The following is an 8,153-nucleotide window of genomic DNA, read 5'->3' as shown; positions in this document are numbered from 1 at the left end:
ATATACACCACACAGACAGCAACTGGACACACAGCACCAACAACGGGTTATACAGGGTCTGCACGGGGGTCTGCACGGGGGTACAGGGGTCTGTACGGGGGTCTGCACGGGGGTCTGTACGGGGGTCTGCACGGGGGTACAGGGGTCTGTACGGGGGTCTGTACGGGGGTCTGCACGGGGGTCTGTACGGGGGTCTGCACGGGGGTCTGCACGGGGGTCTGCACGGGGGTCTGTACGGGGGTACAGGGGTCTGTACGGGGGTCTGCACGGGGGTCTGCACGGGGGTCTGCACGGGGGTCTGCACGGGGGTCTGTACGGGGGTCTGCACGGGGGTACAGGGGTCTGTACGGGGGTCTGTACGGGGGTCTGCACGGGGGTACAGGGGTCTGTACGGGGGTCTGTACGGGGGTCTGCACGGGGGTACAGGGGTCTGTACAGGGGTCTGTACGGGGGTCTGCACGGGGGTCTGCACGGGGGTCTGCACAGGGGTACAGGGGTCTGTACGGGGGTCTGTACGGGGGTCTGTACGGGGGTACAGGGGTCTGTACGGGGGTCTGCACGGGGGTCTGTACGGGGGTCTGCACGGGGGTACAGGGGTCTGTACGGGGGTCTGTACGGGGGTCTGTACGGGGGTCTGTACGGGGGTCTGCATGGGGGTACAGGGGTCTGTACGGGGGTCTGTACGGGGGTCTGTACGGGGGTCTGTACAGGGGTCTGTACGGGGGTCTGCACGGGGGTCTGTACGGGGGTCTGCACGGGGGTCTGCACGGGGGTCTGCACGGGGGTCTGTACGGGGGTCTGCACGGGGGTACAGGGGTCTGTACGGGGGTCTGCACGGGGGTCTGTACAGGGGTCTGCACAGGGGTACAGGGGTCTGTACGGGGGTCTGTACGGGGGTCTGTACGGGGGTCTGCACGGGGGTCTGTACGGGGGTACAGGGGTCTGTACGGGGGTACAGGGGTCTGTACGGGGGTCTGTACAGGGGTCTGTACGGGGGTCTGCACGGGGGTCTGTACGGGGGTACAGGGGTCTGTACGGGGGTCTGCACGGGGGTCTGCACGGGGGTCTGTACGGGGGTCTGCACGGGGGTCTGTACGGGGGTCTGTACGGGGGTCTGTACGGGGGCCTTCCAACGGGTTAATTTCTCGGATGAGGAACCTCATCCATAAAGAACATAATCTTCCTCTCTTAGAACAGAGGTTCTGAAGTCTAACGGTCTCTCCATTAAAAACATGTTCTCCATCAAACAACACTTTCCTCAACATTTCAGAGGTGACAAAATGTTTGACTCCTAATAAAAAAGGATCATTCAACTCTTTTATTGGCTTAGGACATTATGAACTGTTGTTTCAGCGCTCTTTAACACGTCATATATACATATAGAGGATATATTTATTTATTTATTTATTTATTTATTTATTTATTTGTGTGTGTGTCCATGATAGTTTAGGATACAATTTTTCCCCGAAGAGCTTCAGTATGTGGACTTGTAGGAGTTTTTTTCTAGAGTTAAACCTGCCTTGATGTGTGCAAAAGTGCGGTATAAACGATAAAAGAAGTGCGATCCAAAGATAGAGAAAGAGAGAAGAGGCGTAGAAAGGAGGTGCAGCGGAGCGCAGCCATAAATCAGACTGTCAGGCTGTTTATTGAAAAGACTGCTGCTGGAACCTGAATTCTAAACACTGTGTCTGTACTGCGTGTTAACCACCAGGAAATCAATCTATTCTTTTCTGCTCTCTTCTGTTCATCTCCATAGGCAGGTGATATAAGCACCACGCTTTTACAATAAACAAACATGTGACAGGAAAAGGCTCAGCCCTCATGTTCTGGCTTTAGGCCCAAGAACAGTCATGACCCTCCCCCAAATAAAGGACAGTCACTTGGGTTACCTTCTGTTTTTATCTTCTTTAAACTCCTATAAAATCAACAGAGTAGAGACACAAGTAGAGTTCTGTTCTGGTCCAGACCAAGGTTCGAATAGTTTTGGAGTTTTCATTCTAGTTTAGTTTTATTTAGTTTGGACTTTTTTTCTCTATTTCAGTTCGTTTTAATTAGTTTTTAGAGCAGGTTTGATAGTTTATATTAGTTTTTGTTATTTTCTAAATGCTTAGTTGTAGTTCAGTTGTAGTTCAGTTGTAGTTTAGTTGTAGTTCAGTTGTAGTTTAGTTGTAGTTCAGTTGTAGTTCAGTTGTAGTTCAGTTGTAGTTTAGTTGTAGTTCAGTTGTAGTTTAGTTGTAGTTCAGTTGTAGTTCAGTTGTAGTTTAGTTGTAGTTCAGTTGTAGTTTAGTTGTAGTTCAGTTGTAGTTCAGTTGTAGTTCAGTTGTAGTTTAGTTGTAGTTCAGTTGTAGTTTAGTTGTAGTTCAGTTGTAGTTCAGTTGTAGTTTAGTTGTAGTTCAGTTGTAGTTTAGTTGTAGTTTAGTTGTAGTTCAGTTGTAGTTTAGTTTTAGTTCAGTTGTAGTTCAGTTGTAGTTTAGTTGTAGTTCAGTTGTAGTTTAGTTGTAGTTCAGTTGTAGTTTAGTTGTAGTTCAGTTGTAGTTCAGTTGTAGTTTAGTTGTAGTTCAGTTGTAGTTTAGTTGTAGTTCAGTTGTAGTTCAGTTGTAGTTTAGTTGTAGTTCAGTTGTAGTTCAGTTGTAGTTTAGTTGTAGTTCAGTTGTAGTTTAGTTGTAGTTTAGTTGTAGTTCAGTTGTAGTTTAGTTTTAGTTCAGTTGTAGTTCAGTTGTAGTTTAGTTGTAGTTCAGTTGTAGTTCAGTTGTAGTTCAGTTGTAGTTCAGTTGTAGTTTAGTTGTAGTTCAGTTGTAGTTTAGTTGTAGTTTAGTTGTAGTTCAGTTGTAGTTTAGTTGTAGTTCAGTTGTAGTTCAGTTGTAGTTTAGTTGTAGTTCAGTTGTAGTTCAGTTGTAGTTTACTTGTAGTTCAGTTGTAGTTCAGTTGTAGTTCAGTTGTAGTTCAGTTGTAGTTCAGTTGTAGTTTAGTTGTAGTTCAGTTGTAGTTTAGTTGTAGTTTAGTTGTAGTTCAGTTGTAGTTTAGTTTTAGTTCAGTTGTAGTTCAGTTGTAGTTTAGTTGTAGTTCAGTTGTAGTTTAGTTGTAGTTCAGTTGTAGTTTAGTTGTAGTTCAGTTGTAGTTCAGTTGTAGTTTAGTTGTAGTTCAGTTGTAGTTTAGTTGTAGTTCAGTTGTAGTTCAGTTGTAGTTTAGTTGTAGTTCAGTTGTAGTTCAGTTGTAGTTTAGTTGTAGTTCAGTTGTAGTTTAGTTGTAGTTTAGTTGTAGTTCAGTTGTAGTTTAGTTTTAGTTCAGTTGTAGTTCAGTTGTAGTTTAGTTGTAGTTCAGTTGTAGTTCAGTTGTAGTTCAGTTGTAGTTTAGTTGTAGTTCAGTTGTAGTTTAGTTGTAGTTTAGTTGTAGTTCAGTTGTAGTTCAGTTGTAGTTTAGTTGTAGTTCAGTTGTAGTTCAGTTGTAGTTCAGTTGTAGTTCAGTTGTAGTTCAGTTGTAGTTTACTTGTAGTTCAGTTGTAGTTCAGTTGTAGTTCAGTTGTAGTTTAGTTGTAGTTCAGTTGTAGTTCAGTTGTAGTTCAGTTGTAGTTCAGTTGTAGTTTACTTGTAGTTCAGTTGTAGTTCAGTTGTAGTTCAGTTGTAGTTTAGTTGTAGTTCAGTTGTAGTTCAGTTGTAGTTTAGTTGTAGTTCAGTTGTAGTTCAGTTGTAGTTCAGTTGTAGTTCAGTTGTAGTTCAGTGGTCTCTTTTCTCTTCTTCTCTGTGCTCCTATTCAAATCAATCCCAGACAGGACTCTGCTGCTTTAGTCTCCATGTTTCCAGGTAGAGTGGGGACCAGAAGACGACTGGAAACCACAAGTGAACACAAGTGACGGAGCAAAAAGTGTCGTATGGAGACAGCACAGAAAACTGAGAGAGACAAAGAAATCCATTGAACATCAATCTGACATTGACAAAGACCAAAACCAAGGGAATTGGATCCAGAATTTGTATCTGTTTTAGTTAGTTTAGTAAACACACAATACAGTTTCAGTTAGTTATGTTTTTTTCTTTTAATTCTAGTTTTTATTTATTTCAGTTAATGAAAATGTTTTTACAGTTCTAGTTTTGGTCATTTTGTTAGTTTTTGTTTACGATAATAACCTTGCTCCAGACTCTGCTGACACCATCCAGTGGAATCCCACACATGTCTAAACCATTCCCTCTGTATTTGCGTACATTCATGTTCAGTGGCTGCTCTCAGTTCAGTTCTGTCGCAGGTCTCATAGCGTACACTGTGTCTTTTATGGATCCACATAAAAACAGTCTAGTGGGGTCAGTTTAAGAACAGGAGGTGACAGAACAATAAAAGGATGGTTGTAAATTCTGTTACATTTTGAATATTAAATTAATTTTAATAAACACCTACTTTACAGTTATTTAAAATGTGTATACATTTCTTTGGGACCCCCTGTACATATTCTTTCTCTTTTGTCCCTTTTGTTTTACTTACTTTTGTAGGACTTGTGGGTTAATGTAATAAATAAAATAAGTCCATGTCACCCTGATCCAACTGCAGAGTGACTCCCTTACATTCAGTTTGGAATGTCCATGTTTTAACAGCAAAAGAACACCATCTAGTCTGCTAGTTTGTTCTAGGTATTTAATTAGAGCTTTTTCACAGGCCATCAGGTGGAACAGAACTGGGAGGATCAAATCCACAGAGACCGTAGAAGTCGTATAGATTTGGTGGGAATAGATTAGAAGAATTAGCGTTGTACAAACATATGCTGGTAATCCAAGTAGAGTTCTGAGTTTGTGTCGTTGTTGTCGTCATGTGAGTGAGTGCACATGCTCAGACGGACGACAGAGGAATGTCACTGTCCTGTACTTCACATCTCTGTCACTGTGTCAGCGTCTGTCTGCTCTAACCTTATTTGGTAGAGTTACTGGCACACACAGTATTGGCATTCTGCTATGACCGCTGCACTCCTTTTAGTCCAACATGTAAAGAAGGGAAGAAAATAATACCACCAGGTCCTTGACTGAGTAGAAAAACAAAATATGGATGTATGTGATGGACTGAGCGCTTCATCACAAACACAACTGTGGTCTGCATCACACTGTGTTTAACATGTGGCAAAAACGTGGAGTCTGACTGGAAACAAACCAAGGTTCTTATCGTTAACGAAAACTAAGGAAATGACCAAAACTAGAATTGAAAAAACATTTTCATTAACTGAAATAAATAAAAACTAGAATTAAAAGAAAAAACATAACTAACTGAAACTGTATTGTGTGTTTACTAAACTAACTAAAACAGATACAAATTCTGGATCCAATTCCCTTGGTTTTGGTCTTTGTCAATGTCAGATTGATGTTCAATGGATTTCTTTGTCTCTCTCAGTTTTCTGTGCTGTCTCCATACGACACTTTTTGCTCCGTCACTTGTGTTCACTTGTGGTTTCCAGTCGTCTTCTGGTCCCCACTCTACCTGGAAACATGGAGACTAAAGCAGCAGAGTCCTGTCTGGGATTGATTTGAATAGGAGCACAGAGAAGAAGAGAAAAGAGACCACTGAACTACAACTGAACTACAACTGAACTACAACTGAACTACAACTAAACTACAACTGAACTACAGCTGAACTACAACTGAACTACAGCTAAACTACAACTGAACTACAACTGAACTACAACTGAACTACAGCTGAACTACAACTGAACTACAACTAAACTGAACTACAACTGAACTACAACTGAACTACAACTGAACTACAACTGAACTACAACTAAACTGAACTACAACTGAACTACAACTGAACTACAACTAAACTGAACTACAACTGAACTACAACTGAACTACAACTGAACTACAACTAAACTGAACTACAACTGAACTACAACTGAACTACAACTAAACTGAACTACAACTGAACTACAACTGAACTACAACTGAACTACAACTAAACTGAACTACAACTGAACTACAACTGAACTACAACTAAGCATTTACAATATAATGAAAACTAATAAAAAGTATCAAACCTGCTCTAAAAATGAATTAAAACAAACTGAATTAGAGAAAAAAAGTCCAAACTAAATAAAACTAAACTAGAATGAAAAAACTATTCTAAGCTTGAAACATACTGTATATTTGTCACAAAGTACGGGGTGTCCATAAAGTCTGTTTACACTTGAACACATTTATTACCAAAAAGCAAATGAATAGACAAATCTGTGGAAATTCTTACAAAATGGGAAGTTTTTTTTGTCTCATTTAACCCTTTATCGGGCAAGTGACTATTTTTGGTAATTTCCACAAACATTAAGTATGCAGCCAGAAGCATGTTGGTTTTTATAATAATATACAGGGATTCAGAGAGATGTCATAGACATTCTGAAGCTGTAAACAGTGAATATGAGTGTTTTTTGTCAGTTTATGACCTTAGAACAGTTGTTTTATTCCATGTGTTTACTTTTTAGCAAGTGCTGCTCAGATGCTTTTTGGCAAGAGGAGGGAGACTGTTGTCATGGTAACCAATGAGTAGGTAGATGACTGTCCAGTAACACACTAAGGTTGAAATGTTGAATTTCAGAGGATTTCAATGAGTGTCCTGTAAAGGTTACACAAAGCGCATCCAGACAGAGCTGGATTTGTTTCCATGTCGTCTCTACCATAGCCTCATCAGAGGTGTCACTAGTCGCTTTTCCATTGGACTTCTGCGCAAAACTTTACCAACATTTACTAAATATAGAAAAAACAGAAGTGCGTAATGTCGGTTTTTCCATTAAATCACAAATGCAATGATTTGTTTATTTATTATTGCGACATGACAAGAAGTCATTCCATAAACATGGAGACGAACGTAAATATGGTGCTGATTTACAGATAGATTCATTATTATTATATATTACCCCTCTATCTCCTACTAAATTAAACAGTCGTCACTTTTCCATTGACCCTCAAACTGTACAAATATAACTTGCTCATAAAAATGTACCAAATGGAAAAACCACAATTTTGCCAAAAGTCTCATTTTTCAATTAAAAGTTTTTGCGCTGGTGAGATGTGGTTTTTCAGGCGTAGCACAAATGATATCTCACACAAAACTGCAATGGAAAGACCTTTTTTCACAACTAGAGTCAGGTGAATTAAAAAAACGGATGTTGACGTACATTACAACAAGAGAAGAAGAAGAAGAAACATGTCGCAGTATGTGTGGACACACCAGGAAAACACATCATTTTTTAATCTAGTGTGAGATAGAGGGGGAATATAGAATAATAATGAATATATCTGTAAATCAACATTATATTTACGTTCGTTGTCATATTTATGGAATGACTTCTTGTGTCATCAAGTGACAATTAATAAACAAATCATCGTATTTGTCACTTAATGGAAAAACTGACATTTAGTAAATATCAGTAAAGTTTTGCGCAGATGTCCAATGGAAAAGCAACTAATGATGTGGTTTCCTGGTGTGTCCACACATATCATGTTTTTTTTTAAACTCTTCTTCTTCTCTTGTTGTAATGTATGTCAACTTCTGGTTTTTTAATTCACCTGACTCTAGTTGCAAAAAAAGGTCTTTCCATCGCAGTTTTGCATGATATACCATTTGTGCTACACCTGAAAAACCACCTCTTGCCAGCGCAAAAACTTTTAATCAAAAAATGAGACTTTTGCCAAAATTGTGTTTTTTCCATTTGGTAAATTTTTATGTGTAAGTTATATTTGTGCAGTTTGAGAGTCAATGGAAAAGCGACTAGTGACATCAGTGATCTTTGTCTGCAGGTCGTTGATATCTTTGTTCCATACACGATATCTTTAACTTAACCACACAGACATACACCCAGGGCAGTGATGTCTGAACCAGGTGTCCACGGAACTGGACCATCCCTTCCAATCCACCGGTCTGGAAATGTTTGATTTAGAACCCAATGTGGTGGTCAAACATCTACCTGGACAAGGATGGTCAGTTGAAGGTCATCCAGCTGTGGTGACACATGTTCAGTCTAAAGGTCAAAGGTCAACATCTGAAGTAATGGATCTTGTTGAAGAAAAGAAAAAAATATATACATATATGAAAAATCTCTAATTAAATACCTAGAACAAACTAGCAGACTAGATGGTGTTCTTTTGCTGTTAAAACATGGACATTCCAAACTGAATGTAAGGGAGTCACTCTGC

Source organism: Sphaeramia orbicularis, chromosome 1 (assembly GCF_902148855.1).
Source record: "Sphaeramia orbicularis chromosome 1, fSphaOr1.1, whole genome shotgun sequence".
NCBI lineage: Eukaryota > Metazoa > Chordata > Actinopteri > Kurtiformes > Apogonidae > Sphaeramia > Sphaeramia orbicularis.
This window is presented reverse-complemented; position numbering follows the sequence as displayed.